Here is a 26103-nt window from a genome sequence, read left to right on the forward strand (position 1 = left end):
TGCCTATCATGTTTTGTCTGTCAACCACACAGGTCCTGTGTCAGATATTTCATTGGCAGTGTGTGTGCTGAGTGCTATCAGTACATGGCTACATCCATTTATGTTTCTAACCTCAGTTCCCTGACTAAGGGTATGTTACAGACTATCCTGTAACACCAGCAACTTGCTTAGTGTATGGCACCAGTTTTCCACACATGGGCCTGTGTTCCAGCCTCTGTCCTCCACCTACATACCAAGCTTTGTACATATGATATGCTGTCAGGGGTTGTTCTGTAGTGGGCTGTGAGTATATCACACTGTCATTGCTGCCATCGGTCCACTGCTGTTGTATCCCCCACACATACAGTAGGGCTGGGGCCATATATGTGTGGGCATCACCTACACAATACATGTGTGCTCTTATGCATTCCAGAGGCCTTTGTATGTAACAGTGGTATATGGCCCTGTATTATTGACTCTAGGGGGGGGAACACCATAAATGACCTAGGCTGTTACAAAATGTGGGAGTATCAGGGGTTAGCTGCCTTAAGGTATCTGGATGTACAGTACCGTATACTTCACCTTTATTTACATTACTTACATAAATTGGGTTAATGCAGGTCTACTGCCACCCTGCCATACAGACTGTTCTGTTTGTCAATGTGCTTGTGATGGTGTCAGTTATGCCTTGTTATGTAACAGTTACGTCCCATTTGGTCAGCTGAAGTCTTTACCACCTAGTGTTTTGTACAGAGTGTAGATAAGGCTGCTGAACTATACACCTGCATTACTTCCTGTTGATTGTTTGGTATCCTGTGGCCTAGTCTGTCTTTACTATTGTACAATTTGAAGGGCTTGGCCTGAACAGCAACAATTGTGAACCTCTCCACACTACTTTATTAGTATAACTGTTTCACAGTTGCATTACTCTGTTTATATGGATGTCAGTGTCTGAACAGCTATATGACATGGCATATAGTACTGTAATAGTACACAAATAAAGGTTTTCCATTTCTGCAAACCTGTGTGTGGTGTTTTTTCCTATGACCTCTCTGTGGGTATATGTTGCAGGCAATGATTGTCATTTGTATGGGTGGCCCTTACAGTGTCCAGTTGTTCAGATGTTAACTGTAGGCATAGTGGCTGTTCCATATTGTGTGCACCTTCTACATATGTATCTTACTGTACATATCTCTGCATGTGTATGTGTAGTCACATGTATACCCACTTAATTTCATATTATATTATGTGGTTTTGCTTTAATATTGCTTAGTAAAACACACACCCCCTAACTATATAATCTAACTCCAGGGTCGCACTACAGTGGGGAAGGGGACATATTCCATTTACTTGCCTTACAGTGCTCTTGAGACTGCCAATAATACTTGTCAGTTGAAGTGTCAGTCAAATGAAGTGTCAGTCAAATGAAATTTCAGTCATTTGATCTCAGTCAAATGGGTGTCAGTCAATTGGAAGTTAGGGCAAATGAAGTAGACTCTTATATTTATCTCTCTCTCTCTCTATATATATATATATATATATATAGATCTATATAAAATATATATATATATATATATAAAAAAAAATATATATATATATATATATATATATATATATATATATATATATATATATGTGTATATCTGTATCTGCATATATGTGTCTGTGTATATGTCTCCTGGGGATGTCGATAACTTCCACATTTTATATTTCCTATGGGAGGCAGACTGTACTGCATATGTTACCGATACCAGCCTGACATCATACAGGAGGGATATAGTACTGTTAACATATTGTGCCCATGTCGTGTCAGGTCCTGGTTATGGGATCTGCAACACTTGGTAGTGAATTGCAGGGCAGATGTGTTTGGCTGTGGGGGGAGGCATGCCTATTCGTACAAGACGTGTATTGTTTGGGGCCTCTAAACCCCATTAACGGTGCATGTGGACATATATGTTTTTGTTAATCTACTATTGCTATCTACAGATGTATGGCCATATATACCTATATAGATATATATCTGCTTACATATATATTACTATGTCCATATATACCTACATAGATATATATCTGCATACATATATGTAACTCGCTGTGTATATGTAGACATATAGGTGTAGACATATATATGTGTCGATGTAGGCATTTTCATGTATATATGTGCATATATATTTATATATATATGTATATATTTCTAAATATATATATATATATATATATCTACATATATAGATATGTTGTATCTGTTTAGATAGTAATATATTTACACACACGCATGCATCTAAATGTTGGTATACATTCTCTGTACTGTTGCATGACTGGGCTGAATGATATGTTCCTGAAAACATCAGATTTATGTATATCTGGCATGGCTTAGTGGTAAATCACTTTGTCTATGGTGTGCAAGGTCCTGGGCTCAAGTCTTGCAGAGGCTGTTTATTTTGTTGCTGGGCAGAACATGGGCCATTGGATACAGAGTGATTAAGGCACCTTAAAGCAGTTGTAAGCGGGTTTGCGCGGGTTTGCCCTGAGGTAAGCACTGCTAACTTCCAGTTACAGTTTCTTATACTCAGTTAGCTTCTAAATTGCTTAATCTGTGTAGGCAGTGCTTACCCCCCTCTGTGCAAACAGGCTTAGACCCGCTTACTGCTGCTTAAAAGTGCTTACTCCCGCTTACCCCCGCGCAAATTTCTTTAAAAGAAAAGAAAAAAAGGGTTGATAGGAAAGTGGTGAAAAAGGGGCACAAAGAGGGAAAGACAGTAGGGAAAATAGCTAGGGATGTGCAGGAAGGGTGAAGGAAAGGTCCATAGCTGCCCATTTCTTCTACAGCAACAGCTGTGCATATACACTGAATTAGACTGGATTACATGTGTCCAGTGGACATGTGTGTGAAATGGACAGCTATGTATGGGGCGAGATTTTTTTGTGGGAACAGATTGCCCTTTTTTTTTTTTTTCAGGTGAGAGTGGGATGTTGGGGAGGTATATTTGGGGAGGTAGGTTGGGTAGGTTAAAAGATGAGGCACACAAGACTCATACAGGGGCAGTGTATATGACACATGTGGGGGTTAAACACCTTGATGGGGAGGGGGTGTTGAGATATCAGAAGCTCACAGGCCCCCTAGTGGTAACAGTGGGACTGAGGTCCCCACCCATGGGCAGTCACCACTGCCCCTTCACAGCCCTGAAGGTGGCTGTGCTGGGGGCTGAGCCACAGATCCAGACTGACTCTCTAATCACGACACATGACCCTTGAGCTGGCGTAGAAGATCACTGAACTGCTCGTTCATCGCTCTACGCACTATGATCCTGACCTGGCAATGGGTGACAGGTGCCTGTTTGCGCCCACTCCCGGGGGGGGTGAGCCTCATCCCCTGAGGCAGTTCCACCAAAGGTGTTGCAGGACCAATGGACAAGGAGGTTCGGGGTTGGGCCCCAGACATGCTGGTGCCCGGTGCCATGGTCAGCTAAGGTGGGACAGGTGGGTCTGCTGGGACCGGACTTCCCAAGCATGCCATAGTGTTTAGATTTCATCATCATATATGGGTTAGTAATAGTGAACACATTCCATGGTTTGGTATAACAGCATGCATAGATATTCCCATTAACCCAGACACCAGATACGGAACAGTTGCATAGCAAAAAAAACACATGCATATATGGGACCACAGTGGTAATAAAAACAGCATGCAGGTACGTTGATTGCACCATGCCAACAATGTTGGAATAATTCAATATGGCACATGCATGGGAACCATTAAAATATTTATCAAACAACTGGACATTATCAGAGTCAGTACATACCAGTTGGGGTGGGTATGCTGATTATTGTTAGAGATAAGGTGGGGGGGGGAGAGAAAGATGTCAATTAACAAGTAGTATATTCCTATAGTCCACATTACTTTCCTAGTCAGTGCTGTTATCTGTACCTTACAAGTCTGACTACACTAGCCTATAGCCTTATTGTGGACAGTGATATGGCTGTCATCATCATTACACATGAACCGGTTTTACCTGTAGTATACACCTCTTACCTGGTATACCTGTGGAGGGAATAGTTGTTAACACTGACTGTTTGTACACATATGCCAGGATTCCGGGTTGATGTTTTGCACTATGCTAGCCAACTCTTTCTGCACAGACTCTGGCCTTGTATTGACCACATGCTTATCTGCCTGGACATATCTAGAATATTGCCCTCTTCCACCTTTAGTGACCTGACACACATATACATACTTTCCTACACAGTTATATTATGTAGCACAGTGTGGGTGACAGTTACCACTGATACTTTATTATTCAGTGAAACTGCAACACTCACAATCCCCTACAATACCAGGGTAGACAGTACTAGTACATGTTATATTGGTCTGTATTTCTCAGCACAGTGTTTGTATCCAATGTACCTATGGGGCAATGTTTGTTAGCACTACGTGACTGTTGCCACACAAAGTTCCAGATTACACATTAGTATTATGCACATATATCTCACTCTGTTACTGTACACACTCTGGTCACAGCTTGACAACAAGGGAGTGTAGATAGGACATACTTGAAATATTATTCTCCTAACAGTTTCAGGGGTTGCTACAGTGACAGGTGTGTTCTCATGATGGTTGACAATCACTTGTATTCCCTGTTTGCTAGCTACATATCTGGGATCATCCCACAGACTTACCAGGGGGACAGGCAGCAGATATGGGTACATATACTGGACATTCTGGCCTCATGTGTACAGTTGTGGGATATGAATCTGTATGCAGTCTAATTCCACTCCCAGGATTCAGATCATGGCTGTGTCTGCTACAACTTAAACATTAAATTAAATACCCTGTGCTTATGCATTCTGACCTTGTATAACAACACCCTTATACAGATTTCTTAGACCGTTATATGTTGTAGGACAGTGTGGGTGACAGTGATGTGTAATACCTCATTATTCAGAGCAAATGCATATCATTCTTGTATTTCTGGCCACAGTGTTAGTATCTATAACAACAACAAATCGGTTTGATAAGGCACCAGAAAACTACTAATAAAACGTCAAAGGTGCCAATATGAGCAAGTAGCTGCACCATAAGCCCAACACATGAAACAAAATGCTCACAAAGAGTATGTTACGCCAGTCTCTTTATTGCTAAGCGCTTTCTTCCCCACTATACACCTCGGGGACTCCCTCAGAACAAGAAACAGAAGAAATGACATTGCTCCAGGTCAACACCCTTTATATGCAATGAAACAATTAATTAATCAATTATTCTCCCACAATTTTAAAGACATTGACACTAAAACACTAAAAACCTTTATACTTTAAATATACACAAAAAATTTAGAAAATATTGAATTTTACATTATTAAAACTAATATATTATACAAAATACAATAAAATTCAGATGTTTAAAGCTCTTTTGTTTCACTCTGTTAGTGTACACACTCTGACCACAACTTAACAAGTTGGAGTGTAAATGGGACATACGTGGTTTCTTAGTCACATAAGGTATTGGGGAGTTGCTAGTTTGCCAGATTTGTTGTCATAGATGTGTGTCAATCAGTTGCATTTCCTGTTTGCTGCCTATATGTCTGGGATCATCCTACTGATTTCCCAGGGGGACAGTTTGATAGGCAATAGATGTGAGCCACTTTAATAGACATTCTGGACAGTTGTGGGGTATGATTCTGTATGCAGTGTGCTAAATAAACAACAGTTCACATCTCAGTTGCATGTGCTATTCGGCTTTTGTTGTCTGCATTTTCCCTGTTTAATGTCTATGTGTCTCTCAGTTGTACTAAATAGCCTCTGGGGATTACACCTGTCATATGCAGGCATTCCTACACATTCAATTTATGGTGCATGGTGTGGGTAACAGTGCTTAATACAACAGTACTATTACATGATTGCAAATCTACATTACCATATGATACAAGAATATACACATGCAGTCCAGCAGTTTTGTCAGGATATTACACTTTTATTGATATACAAACAATATGAGACTCTTCCTGCCATATTCTCTAGTGTATGCAGTACTTGCCTTAAATGATAAAGGTTTTATACTAGCAATTAATTTACTACTACTTTTATTTTTATTTCCTATGAAAGTAAAAGCATGAGTATTACTGACCTGCCTCGTGTCCCAACCTCACCGGATGGCTGATGTGGGCCTCCTGGTTCGTGGCCTGCTCCGTTGCAGCTGTGGGAGACATAAGAGGAATATTTAGCCATACCTATCCATGATATACCTGAGGTGGCAATTATTACACACATACTGGGGTGATACTTACACACATCTGGCACATCCCCTGATGCTCTAGCCTCTTGGAGCCACTCCTGAAAGAGGTCCCCCTTCTGCCGCTTCAGGTCGGCATAGTGGTGTCTGACTTGCTCACCAGTTTGGGGTATGCCAGTGGCACTGGTGAGGTCACGGGCAAGATGGTCCCAGGCCTCTACCTTATATTTGGAGCCCTGGTACTAGCCCTGCAGCAGTCTTCTGTGCATGGTCTTTAACTAGGAGTCTTGCCATGACCTTGGACTTCCAGATGCACCAGCGCTGTACCCGGAAGTGCACCCCTTCTCCCCTTACTGCCATAGTGCCTGCAAGGGGAAGCTACAACCAGTTATGAGATGCATTTCCGCCTCTTGGGTTTAAGTAGGGCCGATTTCTTGCACTTTTCCGTGATTGGCCATTTTTGAAAAGGCTAAGCTATGGGCTAACCTGCTTACCTAAGGTTGGCATTGTTTAAAGGGGTATACCACCGGGCATGATGAGTTAGCTGGTTTACACATTGCTCACACCTCCTAAGCTGGCCTGTGCAATGCTTAGTGTTGCTTACATTAGACTTTCATTATAATGCCGTTTTGGCATTGTGTTATTATTCATTACACCTTATATGTATGCCTGGTATCCCTGATTGATGTGTATGTACACTCTGTGGGGTCCTTGTGTTTTATTGGGGATTTTAACAATCTATTACAATTACACCTCACTTCTGGGCTTACTGCTGTACTCCAGTTCACATATTTATGTTATGTAGTGGGTTATGGCACATATGACTGTGTACTGATGCCTTTCACAGGTTCAGTTTGGTTATACTATGGTGAGGATTTGTTTGCTACTACCTCATTCTTCTGTACTTCTGTGATGGCTTGGTAGATAACTACTGGGATTATGGTGTATATGGTCCTGGGTTCGAGACCTGTATGGCTGTTTATTTTGTTGATGGGCAGAACAAGGGCCATTGGATACAGAGTGATTAAGGCACTTTTGGGCAGTTGTAAGCGGGTTTGCACAATGGTAAGCACTGCTAACCTGCCGTTACATCTGCTTACAGAGAGTTAGCTTGAGAATTGCTTAGCCAGTGCAGGCATTGCTTACCGCCATGCAAACGGGGTTACACTCACTTATTAGTGGTTAAATATGCTTACTACTGCTTATTGGTGCTTAGACTTGCTTACTAGTGCCTTATTCATTATGACACTGACACCTCACATGTGCATTTACTGCAGTACTCCAGTTCATAGATATATGTTATTTAGTGGTTATGTAACAAAAATATTGTTCATGATATGCTTTGCCATGTAAAATTGTATGTGCTGTAGTGGGACTCGAACCGGGAATACCTGCTTGTAACGCAAATGCTCTACCCACTACACTATTGCTCTGCTGCTTCATTTGCATATATCTTCCTTGTTATCCTCTTCAGCCTTTTAAGCTGCTTTAACCGTAGCTAAGCGATGGGTACACCCGCACACCTATGGTTAGCTGTAAATTGGATGTTTAAAAAAAAAAGTTTCTTCATTTTATTTCTATATTATGTTGTTATTATACACAAGGGGGACTGTTGGTGGGGATATGCAGTCACCTGTGAGCGGTCTCGCTCATTGCATTCCCCTTTCTGCTGTTCTACATTGTGGGGGAGTGTTTATTCTGAGAGCTCTGCTCCCAGACACGCCCCCTGCACTCTTACATGCTCCATGTAAACCTAGGAGCTCGGGCAGCGCGCATCATTAATATGCATGGCGCGCTGCTATCCTGCTCCTAAACGGTCGCTTCTGTGCAGGACTAAGCTAGTCCTGCAAAGAGGATTAGTAAACCCGGGGGATTAAGCATGCAGTAAGAACAGAAATGCAAACTGCACTGTTGTAGTAATATTCAAGGACATAACTCTCTCCAGACTTGAATACTGACATTCAAAACGACAGTATATTTAGTGAGCAAAGTAATGTGGCACATACATCAGTACTGGTACAGTGCAGCATTCAATTGCTATTTCTTAATTCTTTTATGAACTTCCAAGTGGTAACCAAACTTCCATCACTTGAACATCTGTCAGCTTCTGCAATTATGTTTATTACAGTACACATCTAACCAATATTTTAGCACTGTCACATTATTATGCTCTGTTTTAATTTTCATTTATCTCCACCTCAAGCATGTTTATCAACAACATTTATCAAAAATGTGGCCACCTTTGCTGAGTCAAATCCTACTTTACTGACACAGCAAGGATCAAACTTCACTACTGTATAAAGTGGAACAACGCTTTAAGAAAATTGCTAAATTTGCAGCTAACCATCATTAAAACTCATCTCTGTCTTTCTCTGAAACAACTTAAACATTTAGAGGTCCCACAATATCTAAATATGTCACATCTGTTAGTAACCCACAAACATGTATATCAGCAAGAAATCTATCTTGCTCTAAAATCTGTTACCTAACCCTTCTCTTCAAACAGAGATCTTAGATCTGGTGACAAGGTAACTCACGTTTTTCTTAACTGTCTTTCAAAAGCATGGAACTCTATTTCAGTGTCACTGAAACAAAGTAATAACCTAAAATCATTTAAATCTCACCGAAAACATTTGTTGATTACATGTTCTTGCTTCTGTTCAGCCCTTGGCTAATCCAAGCCTAATAGCAAGAATGCAAAAATTACCTACACACACACACACACACACACACACACACACACACACACACACACACACACACACACACACGCACTTAATATTTATATGTAATTATACATTCCACAGCTTTCACTCATCTGTAATCTTCTCATGATGACTTTCCCACAAGAATATCCTATACACCCTACTATACCTCACTCTCCTCCTCTTCTTACCTTGTACCTGTACTGTTTTTACCTTACTTCAAGAAGCATCCTATACATCCTCCCATACCTCACTGTGCTCCTCTTCTCACCTTTGACCCCCTACTGTTTTGACCTATTTCCTCATATTACTCTGACCAACTTATCTCTTCTACCCTATTTTCTTTCTCAACTCCCCATCATTTTTCCACCGTCAACCTTCGACTCCTACTACCATCTTTAATGTATCCATTGCCTCTGTGCATAACTTCCCAACTGTCCAGATTTTTGTCTCATATTTTTGGTCTCTTTCTCATAACATTTTTGGTTTTCTTTCAAATCATTAAGGACTGAAGTCAGAAAATAATATCAGATGTTTGACTTTCAGACTTCATACCCTTCAGAAAAGTCATCCTAATACAAAACCTGTTATTTTATCAACTTTCTAAGTTTATAAGAACAGTATCTAAAAATTGTCTCTGTTTTGGGTTGTTGTTCCTCAATTATCTATGCTTTGTCCCGATTTCTTGTGCTAAGAGGTTGAGGGGTTTGCCTCCACGCTACACCTTTAATTGCGTTCTTTTATTTGCTACTTCTCTTTAACAAGCTACTTGTTAGTCATCTAACTAAGCTATTAACATTCTACTGCATCTCAGTCTTCTACTATTTCATATACTATAATGATATTCCTCATAGATTTCTAAGTCCTATGACTGCAGCCATGTTGAAACATTTCCCTTACTATTCTATGTTTGTTGTCATCCCACTTTAATTGTAGCTCTGTTGTCTCTGAATTTTATATTTTTTTTAATATAAGGTTCCCTAACACTACTTTATTTTGTTCCTGTTTTGTAAATTATGTCTTGTTCCTCACACACACTTTGTATCATTTATCCCTCGTCTCCTTGTACTGGATCTGTTGCAGTATCTGATGACTCTTAGCACTAGAACTTCAAGTTTGTATTATTGTATTACTGCCGAGGAACTTTTCTCCCCAGGCCTCTGCTGAAAAGGAGTCTTTTGGGCCCAGTCAAACTATCCCAGTAAACAAATGCCAATAAATAAATAAATAAACACATACATACATAAATACATAAATAAATAAATAAATAAATACATATTCTAAACATTTCCTCCAACCAGGTATGTGTCTAGATAACGCCAAACACATTTACTAACAGAACAACTTACATATAAATTAAAAACAATTATCACTCTAATATCTTTGAATGAACTTATTATGGATTGCTTCATGACTGCCATGATACTGTTTCAGCTACTTTATCCACAGTTGTCCTCATGACTTATTCATTAAGGTATATTTGAGTTTCATCTTGCATGTAACCATTAAAGTCATACTACCTGATTCCAGGCCTCACTTCTTTCTCAACATGATCTCATCCATATCTACAAATTGCCTGTTCTCTCAAACCAAATTCCTGGTTCTTCTTATGCATACTTTTCCTCCCAACCTTTATTTGAATATGCCCTATAATTCTACAGACCCCAGAGGGCTCAATTGCTTCCATCTTTGTGTTATAGCCTTTTTAAGCAACCAGTAAAATCACTCCATGTAACACCATCTCTGCCTGCTGCTATTTATACCCTTCTATAATTCCGAGGAAAAAGGTGAGCTTTGTTATGTGTTCTTTACTTGGCCATATGTTATGTATTATTTCCTGCAAAGCTATCCTGAATTCCTCTAACTTGGGGCAATCCCCAAAAATTGTCTCCATGTGCCCTTAACTCCATCTGTTTACTGCAAATGTTACTTGGTTTTGCAGGCAACATCTCTGCAAGCACTTTCAACCAAATATATGGAAATTTCAGGAGCAAATTGCAGTCTTTATCATCAAGTATATATCCTGCCATCCTGCCATTTATTAACAGGAATGATTCCCATTTATTTCCCACTCCAACTTATTTTGACTACCCTATTTTACTTGTTTAGATAACTTTGTTGAGCATTCCTGGCTGTGAAGCTCCAAAAGATACCTCACCCATGGGTGATCCTGTTTCGATTCTGCTTTGTATCTCCTCAGTTGTCTGTGAATGGCTCAAAGCCCCCTATACACCAAGTATTCACATTGTTCTGCACAAAAGGCTTTTTAAATCTTTCACTGGGACAAATAAATTTGATGCCTCCAACAGTGTCTAAAAGAACACCTCTGAATGAGGATTTAACCAGCCGCTCAACAAGCGTCCACTCTTACAGGCTTCCAGTATCACTAAAATAGGTGCCAAATAAGCCTTCCAGTCTCCCACACCTGCTTTTTCCATTATCTAACAAAGGGTTTCTGCCACATCTTCCGATATGGGGGAGCATTACCCTTTGTTTATACCAAAATGCACTAGATGTGGAATTCTTGATATGCTCAATTGCTTTATTTCCTATTTGAACCCATCTTGCTGACTCCATCTTTATTTTCACTAAACTATATAGCCTCAGTAGGTAGGACTTTAAACACATAAAGTAGATGTTTTGCTTTTACTTTTTAATCTAGGTCTAACATTAGTAATTTTCCAGCATTTGAACTTGTCAAGATTCCTCTCTTCACCTCCTTGTACGAAATCCTTACTATATCTTCTAGTTTTTGAGATAGTAATGGGCTTGCTCAATTATTAGTTCCTCCATTGTTAACCCAGTCCATTCCACCAGCAATCCATGCATTTAAGCCACCATGATCCTTGCATTTGCTTTCTCACGTATTCCTACAAACCTCAGGTTCTTTCTGCATGCCTGGTCCTTGAGATCTACATGTTTCAGCTCAGGCTGCTGAATTTTAACTTGATTCTCTTTGACATATGTGTGCACATGGTTCAAATCTCTCTGCAGCATGGTAATCTCATCCAAATGCTGAGTGACAGATGCTTCCATCTCAGATAATCTGGTCCACATTTTTACCACATAGCTATCCAACGTATTTTGTGTGTGTGTGTGTGTGTGTGTGTGTGTGTGTGTGTGTGTGTGTGTGTGTGTGTGTGTGTGTGTGTGTGTGTGTGTGTGTGTGTTAATTTCTCCAAAATTAAACTAAGTAGAGTCTTCCGGTCCCTCTCCTCTCCTCCTACGACACCATCATATAAGTTTGCCATTTTCTCAGGGCAACTCTGCTTTTTTGAGGGCTGGGGCAAGTTTAGTTCTCCCTGTTTATTTCTCCTGGGCTGTTTCACCTTTTTCATTTCTTGAAACATTTACCATACTGCTGGTGAGGTATTTATTTGTTTATTTATTTATTTATTGACATTTGTTGACTGGGAAAGTCCACTGGGTGAGTAGCCCACAGTAGAGGACCAGGGAGAAAAGCTCCACTACTAACATATATACATAGCTAAGACATTAAACAATTTTAACAAAATAAGTTGATAGAAATAACAGAGTTATTATATACAAGTACATATATCAACAGTTTATGCAATTTCTATATACATATAATACATATACTAGGAAAGTTGTCCAGATAACATATGATTTAGCAAAGTATGTTCAAAAGAAGTTTTGAAATTGATACCATAGATAGGAGCAAATTTGAATTGATAGTGTAGATAGGAGTAGTTGAAATGAGAAACAGTTTGAGAGAAGGTGGAGGGAGGTAGTACTGTAATAGTAGACAGGAATAAGAAAAAAAGTAAGAGGACCTTAGAAAGTAGGAAATATGAAAAGAAAACGGGTGAGGATAAAAAGAAGTTCTATTAGCATAGCGGCTTCAAGGGAAAGACAGGAACTACAGTATTTATTAATGAGGTTGGTGAGATAAGAGAGAAAAAGAAAGAAGCAGGGGGAATTGGAAGAAAAGAAACGTATATGATACTTTATGGTAGTCTGTGGTTTTGGGTACAGGAACAGTTCTGATTGCTGAGGAAATATTTCTTCAGAGATAGTTTGAATGCTTTAAATGAGTCTAAGAGGGTGGTATCTGGGGAGGGCATTCCATTTATTAGCAGTGGCATATGAGTAGAGGTTTTGACTGGCTCTTTTGTTAGGTTTGTTAGTGGTTAAAAGTTGTTTATTAGTTGATCACAGATTATGGGATGGGGAATATGGTTGTAGAATGTGCTGCAGGGCAGGGCAGCTGTCTGGTCTGTATATTATTTTATGAGCTAGAGTTAGATGGGTTGAATAGAGGTAGTGCTGGAATTCAAGCCAGTTTAATTCTTTGAGAGCTTGACAGTGGTGTGATCAGTAAGGTAAGCCAGTTGAAAATTTGGCAATTTTATGGTAGCATGATTGCAGTTTATTTTTAAGAGACTGATGGAGGTTGGTGAATATAGGGGCCCCATATAAGAGGGATGGGACCAGGAGGCTATTGACAAATGTCTTTTTGGTGGGCTTATCTTATCTATGTAAAATTTGTGTCTATACAGTCTGCTGAGTTCAATATGTGTTTTTTATTGTACTAAGTATGTGTTCATCAAAAGTAAGTTTGCTGTCTGTTGTAATGCCTAATAGTTTGGCATATGTTACTATTTGGGTTGTCTTGTGAATATGTTAACGTCTTGTAAGATTGGTTTAGCTGATTATAGCAATAGCTTTAGATTTCTTTGGGATTAAGTGGAAGTCGCTATTCATTTAACCAGCTTCATATGGATGTAAAGGCATTTTGATTTATACTTAGTAGGTTTTGGAGATTATTGGAGGAGGAGATGATGGTGGAGTCATCTGCATACTGGATGATTGTACTTTGAAGGGAGGCAGTATGCAGATTATTTATGAAAATATTAAAACAGAGAGGACTGAGAATTGACCCTTGAGAAATACCTGTTTCATTAACTAGATATTCAGACAGGCTTCCTTGTTATTTGACACACTGCTGTCTATCAGCAGTAGGTAGAGAACCATTTGAGGGTGGATAGGGAGCATCCTACTATTGACAGTTGCTATAGTAACTTGGGATATGACGCTGTGCCAAAAGCCTTAGACAGGTCTATTGGAATTACTGAAGTAAGCAGACCAGAGTCCCAGGCTTTGTTCACACTGTCTGTGAAGGACAGAAGAGCAGTGGTGGTACCATGTGTCAGATGAAAACCATGTTGTGTTGGTGTTGGGAGGTTATTTTCAGAGAGATGTTGTATTATTTGGGTATGAATACATTTCTCCAATAGTTTGGCTAGAGGGGAGAGGATAGAGATGTGTTGATGGTTGGTTATGTCATTGGCGTTGCCACCATTTTGTAATGGAGTTATGATGAATTTTTTCTAGAGTGTGGGAATATTGGATTCTAAGATTGCTCTGTTAATGAGGATGCTGACAGGGTAGGCTATTGTGTCAGCAGCAAGTTTAAGATATTCTGGGGGAAGGTTGTTGGTGGATACTGGCCAAGGTTTTAATTTTTTTAAGAAGTTTATGCACTAGTGAAGTGGGCACAGCATATAGACAGAACAGTCTGTTGGGTTGTTTATTGAAATTCCTATAGGACTGGATGTTTTTATGGAGGTTTGCCTGAGTAACATCTGTATGGTGTAGGTTGTTTATGAGATTAGAGAGAGTATTAGGTGGAGAGCAATTTAAGAGGTTTAGAATACTGTTGATAAAGTGGGAGTTAAACATTTGAGCTATTTTGTGTGATTCTTTATCTTGGGCTGGTGATGGATTTTCTGAGGTTCCAGGATTAAGAAGTGAGGAGAAGGATTTCCAAAATTTGTTAGGGTTATTTGCTTGGCTGAATAGTTTTTGAGAGATCTTTTAGTCTGAGTTTTCTAGTTTTTTTTTGCTTTTTTTGCTATGTTCTGCAGCTGTTTATATTTGAGTTTATTAGCTTTATTTTTATTTTTTGTGCCAGTCTTTCCAGGCTTGGTGTCTGGACAGTAGTACTTGTTTGGTGGCTTTAGTTAACCAAGGGGCATGGTTTAGCTTAGTCCTTTTTATTCAGATGGGGGCTAGACTGTTGAGGCTGTCTAAGAAGACTTTATTAAAATGACTAACTGTTTTTTCCAAAGGTAATATTTTTTGTGGGGTTCAGTTTAAGGATTTTAGTATATTATTGAATGTGTGTTGGTCAAAGTTAGCTAGATTTCTGGATGTTTTGTATGTATGAGGTTTCAAATCATGATTGGAAGCTCTATAGGTATATGCTGCTGAATGATTACTTAAGATGTTAGGGAGGGTACCAATGTCTGAATATTTATGGGGGTCTGCAACTAGGATCCAGTCTAAGGTTGAGCAGCATTGGTTATTTTGCATTCATGTGGGGTTGGAGATAATTTGTGTGTAACCGTGTAGAGGTATGCTATTTGTAGGGGAGTCAGAGATCAGATCTATCCAGTTGATGTTAGTATCACCTAGAATGATGGTTTCATTGGTTAGAATTTGGGTTGTCCAATAAAGAAAGTCTTCCCATATAGGGATGTTTTGGCCTGGATGACTATACAGAGCTGCAATGTTTACTTGTTTGGAGTTATTAATTTGTAAGTTTGTTATGATTAGTTCAGTGTTTTGAAAATATGGGACAGATTTAGGGGTGTGTTTTATAGTTAAATGGTTACTGTAGATTAAGGCTATGCTGCCACCTTTTCTATGTGTTCTGTCAGCTCGTAAAATATCATACACTGGGGCAGTGATTTCAGTATCTAGGATATGAGGTTTTAACTCGGTTTCCATTACAGCTATTATATCAGGGGAGTATTGTGAAAGCCATGCATTTAATTCAGTAGTTTTGTTGCAGATGCTTCATATGTTTAATCTCATAAATAGTAAGTTTTTAGTTAATGGAGATTGGAGGGATGTTTGTGGCTGAGCAGGTCCTGGGTTAGGATGTGTATCCCCACACTTGCATAGCTTTAGGAGAAGATCTATAAGGAGAGGGAATTTAGTGGTATTCTTAGGTACTATGTGCATTGTTAGCTTTTCTTTGCTGGTGTAGGGTAGGGTTTGTATTTTTGCAAATTGTGTATTGGTGAGGCTGAATAGGGAGGATGCTATATTAGAAAAACTAATCGCATGGGTTTGCTGTGGTAGGGATCGAGTTAAAGTTTATATGTGAAAAGAAGGCGCTTGGCATGTAAGTGATGTGGCTTGGTCAGGATGCTTAGTAAAGTTATAAGAGCAATTATATGCATGGTGACCTTTAAGGTAATTGAAATGGTTCAGTAATACTAGCAGAAAAATAGGGACTTGAGATTATTTAGGAAGAAGTTATGGTGAACCCTAACTTCAGGAGTAGTTGTTAAAAGTAAGTGATAGGGTAGACTGATAGAATGGGAATGTTAAGTGAATACTTGATCTGTGGGATGTTGATTGGATAATTAATTCTATGGGAGGAGTTTAGTGAAGTATAAATGTGATGAAAGAGGGAGTATGTGGTAATGGGGTAGGGTAGGGGAGCAGAGTGAGCCCAATCGTAGCAAGGGCAAACAGAGCAGGCTGAGCCATGGGAAGCAGATTGTTGAGAAGAAAAACAATCAGCAAGTCCTGGAGTCTTGGGCTGAAGTGTATACAAGTAAAGTTAAAGGAGAACATCTTATAAAGTATTGAGAAATCAAAAGGTTTGAGAAAGGAAGCAAGGTAGAAGAAGGAGTTCAGAGGAAAGTACTATCCTACTGATAAGAATATAAAGTACATACTGCGTTTACCTTTACTACAACAGCCTAGATTAGGGAAGGGGAATTTATGGAGAGCAATGAACTAGGAATACAATACAGAAATGGGTGTGGGAGGTGGAAGTGGGCCAAACAAGATTAGTGTGCACACCAGAATTGCAAGTTTTAAGCCTGTACAGAGACACAGTTAAACCGAGAAAGACAATAAGAAAATAAAATCCCTAATAAAGGCAAATGTAAAATTAGCGCTTTCATCCACTTTTATTAAACACATGAACTTCTTCAGAAAAGACAAGAGCCCTCCCAAACTCTTGCCTTTTAAAATAAATTGTACAGGAAATGATGTCAAAAACATTCTCACTCAATCAATTAACTAATGAATTGTATCACATTTCATAACTTAAGAAATAAATTTCATATAGAAGAACCTGCAATGTATATATGAATGTTCATGCTGTCACTCTAAATATATCTTGTATAAAACTGTACCATACATAAATTCTCTTGCTATATAAATATTGTAAAAAGCTTTTGCTTAATAAACTTAATCTATATAACAAAACATATTTAGACATAAAAATACATATACTCAATGACTAGGTTGATATCTGAAAATATATAAAAATTGTAGATGAAAACATTCATTTAAAAAAAAATATATATATATATATATATATATATATATATATATATATATATATATATGTCAAATGTCTGTTTAAAAAAATATATATATATGTCTGTATATAAAAAATTGGAGATGTATAAATGCAATATATGTACACAATACCTTGTGTATTTAATTAGGCAATTCCACTTGCTTAAAACAACTAAAGGCCCACTGTCAGCCTACCCAGTACCCACTATCTAAAACACCATAAGGACTAGCTATATGGTGTAACCTATCCATCATGCTATAAAACACAAAATGTACAACCACTACACCAAATACATGTACATAACACCAGAATACATTGGAAGAAAAAACAATCTTCTTTAGATATGACTGACTAGTTCCTCACCTACAACATGTCCAAAAATACATATAATAAAATGTATATATAAATATGCTTAGTCTCCAAATGATTTATATTATAAATGTGTGTTCAAATTGATAAATACATATGTATAAAAATCATTTGTATAACAAAAAGCATTTTATATTGATGACTTCATTAAGACCTGGTGGTTGGTCAGCCCCTAGAATTAATTGCCAAAGGGCTTCCTTCTGTTCCAATCTATTATTTACATCTCCTACAAATATACCCTTATCAACGTGGTCTAAGATGAAAAATTCAAACTTTTTGAATTCATTGCATGTTAACGCATGTCTTGCTAGAGCATTGTTCTTATCTTTGTTTTTAATAGCCAGGACATGTTCATATATCCTGCGTTTCAATACTCAAACAGTTTTGCCTATATAGTAACATTCACAGGTCACACAGGAAGCTAAGTATACCACATGGTCACCAATGTATTCTGGTGTTATGTACATGCATTTGGTGTAGTGGTTGTACATTTTGTGTTTTATAGCATGATGGATGAGTTACACCATATAGCTAGTCCTTATGGTGTTTTAGATAGTGGGTACTGGGTAGGCTGACAGTGGGCCTTTAGTTGTTTTGAGCAAGTGGAATTGCCTAATTAAATACACAAGGTATTGTGTACATATATTGCATTTATACATCTCCATTTTTTTATATACAGACATATATATATATTTTTTAAACAGACATTTGACATATATATATATATATATATATATATATATATATATATATATATATATTTTTTTTTTTTTTTAAATGAATGTTTTCATCTACAATTTTTATATATTTTCAGATATCAACCTAGTCATTGAGTATGTATATGTTTTATGTCTAAATATGTTTTGTTATATAGATTAAGTTTATTAAGCAAAAGCTTTTTACAATATTTATATAGCAAGAGAATTTATGTATGGTACAGTTTTATACAAGATATATTTAGAGTGACAGCATGAACATTCATATATACATTGCAGGTTCTTCTATATGAAATTTATTTCTTAAATTATGAAATGTGATACAATTCATTAGTTAATTGATTGAGTGAGAATGTTTTTGACATCATTTCCTGTACAATTTATTTTAAAAGGCAAGAGTTTGGGAGGGCTCTTGTCTTTTCTGAAGAAGTTCACGTGTTTAATAAAAGTGGATGAAAGCGCTAATTTTACATTTACCTTTATTGTGGCTTCACACGCATCTAGCTATTTTTGTTTAAAATAAAATCCCTGTCATTCTTCTTTCAACATGAGATGTGCATTGAGCAAATGAGATGGTATGGGGCACTTCTCTGGGGTCACGTTCGTCCTAGTGTGACAGAACTCTAGCCAAAGGATTCCAGCTTAAAAATGAGAGAGGTGTGAGATAGCACTTTCTCCAGTTAAAATAACTGTAAAATAAAGAAAAATACAAAGTGCTTTATGTTCAGCTAAGTATTACAGAGGTAGTCCTAACAAACAGGACAAGGGGAGGTGGTTACGTGAGGAGAAACCAGACAGAGTATAGAATAAATCTATAGGATATGTAAGAGTAAAAACAGAGGCAGAAGAAGGAAAGAGAGATTTGAGTGAAGAGAAGGAGTTAGTCTGAGAAAGCACAAAGTAGTAGTGAAATAGCTGTTGTCAGTTAGGCATACCAACTACTAAATAAGGCAGTTTGTGTAAAGGTAGGATACCAGTCTTGCAATACATAATACTAGTAACTGAAATATCTATTTCAGATATAGGCATTACCTCTATATAACCTAGAAAGCTTGTTGCTAACTAACTATTACAAATATAGGCTGTATCTTTTCAGCAGTATAATGCTCTATATGCTGTCGCTAATAACACAAACCTCTGACTGGCATAATCTACACAACTGCCTAGAAATAGCTTATAAGAAATGTATGGGACATTTGCAACTTAGTAGTTATGTAATACAATAGCAGCTACTCATGTGATACAATAGCCACTATTCTATCAGCGGTCTTTCTATTGTCGCTATACCAGACTAGTATTGTAACACTTGGGGAATGAGACACCTAGGACTAACTAATAAGCAGGAAAGCAAACAATGGAAACTAGGAAGGTCTTCAAAAATATCAAGGCCAGCTGTTACGTGAAGGATACATCAAATGCAAATACATTCACTTTAGCCAGAGCAAACTATTATACACAAGTATTCAAGAACAACATTAAGATACAGCCGCATATCATGATACTTCAAAAGGCATTATTTACATGGCAGCACAGTGTTTCTCAGGAGTGTAGGGCAGGGACTACACCTGGGTGGAAGGGTGGGGGTATGGTAATGATGGCAAATGTGCATTCAAGGATGCTAAATAGCTTCAAATGCTCTTTGGGAAAGGGCAAAGTAGGTAAGAGAAGATTGGGCAGGAGATAATCTAGGAAAGTAGTAGGTCTATAGGGTTGAGCAGCGGGAAGCAGATCATTGTGAAGAAAAGCAATCAGCAAGTCCTAGAGTCATGGACTAAAGTTTATACAAGTAAAGTTAAAAGGAGAACATCTTATAAAGTATTGAGAAATGGAAGGGTTTGAGAAGAGGAGCAAGGTAGAAGAAGGAGTTCAGAGGAAAGTACTGTCCTACTGATCAGATTACAAAGTGCAAACTGCATTTAGCTTTACTACAACAGCCTATACTAGGGAGGGGGAATTTATGGAGATCATTGAGCTAGGAATACAATACAAAAATGGGGGGTGGGGTGGAAGTGGGCCAAATGAGATTAATGTGCACACCACAATCACACATTTTAAGCCGGTACAGAAACACAGTTAAACCGAGCAAGAAAATAAGAACATAAAATCCCTGTCATTTTTCTTTCAACAGGAGATGGACATTGAGCAAATCAGATGGTATGGGACACTTATCTGGGGCCACTTTCATCCTAACATGATAAAACTCCAGCCAAAGGATTCCAGCTTAAAAAGGTGGGAGGTGAGAGAATGCACTTTCTCCATTTAAAATAAATTGAGCAAATTACCCACGGTGGTGGTACTGCGGTAGCGTTGTCGCCTCACAGTAAGACGCTGTCCGGTTCGATTCTCAGCTAGAGCGTCTTCTGTGTGGAGACATGCATGAATGGGCGTACCTTCGTTGAAGGTTGTGCATCAGGCCTGGCAAGCCGGTACATAAAAAATCAACTGCCAATCATTAGCGGACCGGAGTTTCCACTATGGCGACCCCTAACCGGGAAAAGCCGAAAGACACAAGATGGTATGGGCACTTCTCTGTTGTCACGTTCATCCTAGCATGATGGAACTCCAGCCAAAGGATTTCAGCTTAAAAGGAGGGGGGTCAGAGAGCACACTTCCTCCATTGAAAATAAATCAAAAATCTTCTCAGACAAATTATATTTTTGTCCTGGGGAGGAATGGGAGAGTGATCCTTAATGATTTCTCCCTGGACAGGAAATTTACCAACTGATCAGTTTTCTACCATAACTTTAAATTAACATTTAAAGGCTATTTATTAGTGATTTGCAAAAAATCATTATGAAGCACTGTGCCATATTTACCTCTGAATGGAAGGCCATCTAAAGTAAATGAAAATCATGGGGAAGGATGGCATTAAAAAAGGACAAAGTTGAAAGTCAAAGCTTAATGAACCAGGATTATTTTGCTTATATTCTCTGTCATTTTGCTGCTTTTTTTAAAACCTTTTAAACTATTTTTTTCTAACTGGTGATATTCCACAAGCCTATTGAAGTGGGATGAGTTGTGTGTTTATAAATGCAAGTTCCATGCAAATTAGCTGTTCATTTTTTTGACCTACTGTTTTTACTTTCCATTCTAGGCTTTTAATGGAAATTGCATTCTACGGCTTTAACCAAATAGCCCCTAAATGATCTCAGAGCTATTCTAGTAGTACAATTTTTAGAGAGCATTGGGACTAATGAGTACAGTATTTATTCACTTACAGTCCTGCCAGTTCTCCAAGGCCCTTTTCTGAAGTCATTATTGTTCATCCTTCTCACCAGTTGTACTGTTTTCTGCCTCAACAGGATTAACCCAATCATTTCTGCAGACTACTTGGCAATTTGGTGTGTTAACCATACGTACTATAATACAAAGAAGTGCATCACAGGATCTGTCTCTGGTGAATAATTGTTTTTTTATCTCATGGCCCTTAGTGCTGGTTACCAGAAAAGACCTCTCTATGCTCTTTGAAACAACCAGAGCATCTCCTTAACCTGCAATCTGATTGGACTGCTGTATCAAACTGAAATGGCATGACCCACACAGCCAAACACATGAAATATCTTGGAATATGGCTCAGCCCTTGTCTTTCATTTTCTAGCCATGTACAAAACTTACTACAGAAGGTGTATTTTTTTTACTTGGCACTCACTGCATGACCTGCCCCAGCTTGCTAACAAGGAAAACAAGATGCACCTTGGGGAAATATGTGTTCAACCATATATTGGACCTATAGGCAACTAATTGTATCTGCAGTCTCTACCATCAACACCCCAAAACTGCAAAGTACACTCAAAAATGTTTGCAGGTTTATGAACAACTCTACAGGACTAAAACATCACTACCTGCACTTGGTAAAACTGGATGTAGTCCTGTAACACACTTATTGCTCTACAAAAGTATGCACTCATACATACATGTATGTATGTATGTATGTATGTATATATATATATATATATATATATATATATATATATATATATATATATATACAGATTCATTTTATAATCTCGAAATACTGAAATATCGAATTTCAGTATCTCGAGACTATAATGCTGAAAACTCACAAACCCGAAACCATTAAATTCAAAGCCGCAACTGTCAAAAAACACTACACCACACAAACAAATACAAATACACCTACCTCCCAATACTACAATAAACCAAAACAATACACACGAACACTACAAAACAAGCACACACACCTACCCTTCCTATAAGTAGGGGGCAAGCCCGCCTGCACTCCCCACCCCCCTGCTACTTATATATACTAACTCCAGGTTGCACTAAAAACCGAAAGACAGAAAACCCACCACCACACATTCTACACCCCCCTTGCACAAACACACATCACACACATACAAACACCACCACCACTCTCAGAATTTACACACTCACACTCTTACCTACCTATCCTAACCCACACCTAAACCCCCCCAACACACTCGCATACACACAAACCCTCCCCAAAACCCTTAAAAAAAATTACACTTACCTACACGCCATCACTACTGCAGGTTCGACATTTCTGCGTTCGATATTCTGCAGTTTCCCGCAACTGCAGATCCGACAATTTGGTCTTGGGATACTGAAATGCAATATTTCAGTATTTCGAGATTCCAAAGTGAACCTCTCTCTCTCTCTCTATATATATATATATATATATATATATAGAGAGAGAGAGAGAGAGAGATAATCAATACTTATGTTAGTGTCCAGACATTGCTATAGCCTTACATTTATGCCATTTCTATAACTTTACGTTCATTATCAGCATTCTACCTTTTACCAAAAAAAAAAAAACAAAATTCCCTATAAGATATCAGCAAGTTTTTCTTTATCTTTGACAACTGCAGATTCGACAATTTGGTCTCGAGATAGTGAAATGCAATATTTCAGTATTTCGAGATTCCAAAGTGAACCCATATATATATATATATATATATATATATATATATATATATATATATAAAGAGAGAGAGAGAGAGAGAGAATCAATACAGATGTTAGTGTCCAGACATTGTCATAGCCTTAGATTTAGGCCATTTCTATACCGTTACATTCATTATCAGCATTCTACCTTTTACCAAAAAAACCCAAAATTCCCTATAAGATATCAACAAGTTTTTCTTTATCTTTGACACCCAAACTATGGAATGCTCTGCCAGTCACTGCTAGAACTCTGCCACAGTTGCTATGTTCCCAGATGACCTTCACACTAACCTCTTAAGGATACGAGGCATCACATATTTAATCAAACTGTATGTGTGGTTCTCACTTGCACTAAGGTATTTCATCTGCATTTCTGTTCCTGCATGATGCAGGAATAACTAAACTGTAGATAGTTTTCTTTGTACAGTGTTGCTTCCTTTCTTCCAATATCTTATAACAAGATAGACATTGAAAAAAAGAGTCATAGCACCCCCAACCTCCTATCTGTCAAGTAAAAAGAATGCTGTTAAATACATGAGCCCCTATGGTAATCTTCTGCAATGCAAACTAGATAATTTTCTTTTTGTTTATCATAGTGTCAAAAGTATAACTGCCAATAAGAAACCTCAAAGTTTATTCTTCAATAGAAAACTGTTCAGATGGAACTTAATAAAAATGTGTGCAAAGTAACAGGATGAATCCCAGTGTTCATATATAAAGGAGAGGTCATTGAGAACTTTTAACACAGGTCAACAGGTGTTGACAAGAGACAACAAAACTGGCAAATAGAAACGTGGTCATACTTCAAGGACTGGACGTTTAAAGCATACTGATGATGTTGGACATGGTCAAAGGAGAAGAAATATAAAGCACTGAAAAGTGTTCAACAAACAGTCTGCATCTAAATGTTAAACAAGGAAGCAGTTAACATGATTGTACCGTGGAGGTGGTGACCAATGCCATCACCCTTTGGTGCTAGATAACAAAAACTTAACCTCAAAATGGATGCATGACTAGAATTTTATTAAGTTTGGTTCCCTGCTGGCTTTATGGCATATGAAGAGTCCTGATTAAAAAATAAATGACCAGGTGCAGTTAGTGAACCTAGAAGTGAATGAGCAAAAAGGGAGGTGGAAATAATTGTCTGAAGCTGCCTCATTCACCTCAGGTAGGGAGGGAGAAAACCAAGTGATCCCTTTACTGTGTCCCAGTAGAGGTTTAAAGATCAACCATGGATTGGGACTGATATATGTGCTTAGATGCCATGCTAGTTGTTACATAGTTTAGAGAGAGCTCACATGTGGAAGCATGTGCATATCTACAGGGCTGGGTGCATAGGGGAGGGGTTAGGAGGCCATAACAAAATAGTTTTGTTTAAGGAAAGAGAATACACTGCATTGTGACTATATTATAGTTCCCACAACCTGGAACCAATGAGAGTCCATCACCTTTAAAAGGAGGTGGTTCTTGTCTGGGGAGGTGAACTTTGAACCTCAGGCCATAGTGGCAATGCTCTTCCAGTTAGGGTGGCTGATGGTATGAGCATCAAGAGTGAAAGAAAAATATGAAAGAGTAAAACATTGCTTTTGTTATTTTGGTTCCCTCCCTCCCTCCCTTTCTGATCATTTGTCTTTCTCATCCCTTTATTGTCCCATTTGTTCCTTGTGGAGTAGTGAACTCCTGATGGATCCTCATTCTTGTGTAATGATGACCTTAATGATGCTGCCTACTTGGGGTCATCACTCCTGAAAGGTGAGAGTCAAGTAGGAGGACATTATATTGTTAACAGGATAGAAATTCTTTGTCTACACAGGGAAGCAAATCTTGATGGGGCATGTACATTTCCTTTGCATAGAAAAGTGTTGAGTGTTGATTGTAAATAATATACCTACCCTTATGGGCATCTCCGGAATATCAACCACATTAGTCCTGTCTATCTACCCTGTCAAAACTGTTGATTTATTTATCTATTTTATTTTATTTTACATTTGTTGACCGGGCTAGTTTATCTGGATGTATGTCCATTTTCAGTAGAGGCCCGGGGAGATAAGCTCCAAATAAAAATGATTAACATAAAAATGATTAACATATAAAATGCATTTACAGAAGTTATTTTGCAGATAATTACATAACATTTCAACAGTTGAATACACAAAATATTACAGAACATTAGATAAGTTTGCTAGAAACTTTATTCCCAAGGATATGTTTTTTTTTTTTTTTTTTTTTTTAAACATGCTTACTTAGAATAGAATAGGGAACAGATATGGACCAGTTCATGATAGTAAAAGTAATGGATAAGAAGTAATGGGTCATCAGTGATGATGATAGCAATGGCATTTTGGATTAGTCTTGGTTTGTACAGGGGCATAACCAGTGTATTTTCAGGTAATGTTTCAATTTTTGTTTGAATAATGATAAAGACGGCATTGATGTCAGTTAATTTGGAAGTTGGTTCCAGTATTTTCCAACAGCATTAGAGAACAGAGAGTCACCAGAGATATTGTTGGCTTTACTTGTGGATACTAGTAATTTATTAGATGAGCATGAGGTCTTAAGGTTTTTATACGGGGTGAAAAGGTTTGACAGTATTGGAGTTTTAGTTGGTTGGAAGAGGGTTTTATCAGCAATGGTGAGTTGGTTATAATGGAGATGATTTTGTAGCTCTAACCAGCCTAGCTGTTTCAGATTATGACAGTGGTGGGTCCTAAAAGAGGATGATGTGGCAAATCTGGCAATGCTATTATAAGAGTTTGACAGCTTGTTGAGGTTGTTTTTTGTCAGATTTGTGTATATGGACGAAGCATAGAGGAGTGTAGAGATTAGATG

The sequence above is a fragment of the Protopterus annectens genome, chromosome 3.part0, assembly GCF_019279795.1.
Source record: "Protopterus annectens isolate FY-2018-M chromosome 3.part0, PAN1.0, whole genome shotgun sequence".
In the NCBI taxonomy this organism is placed as follows: Eukaryota; Metazoa; Chordata; order Ceratodontiformes; family Protopteridae; genus Protopterus; species Protopterus annectens.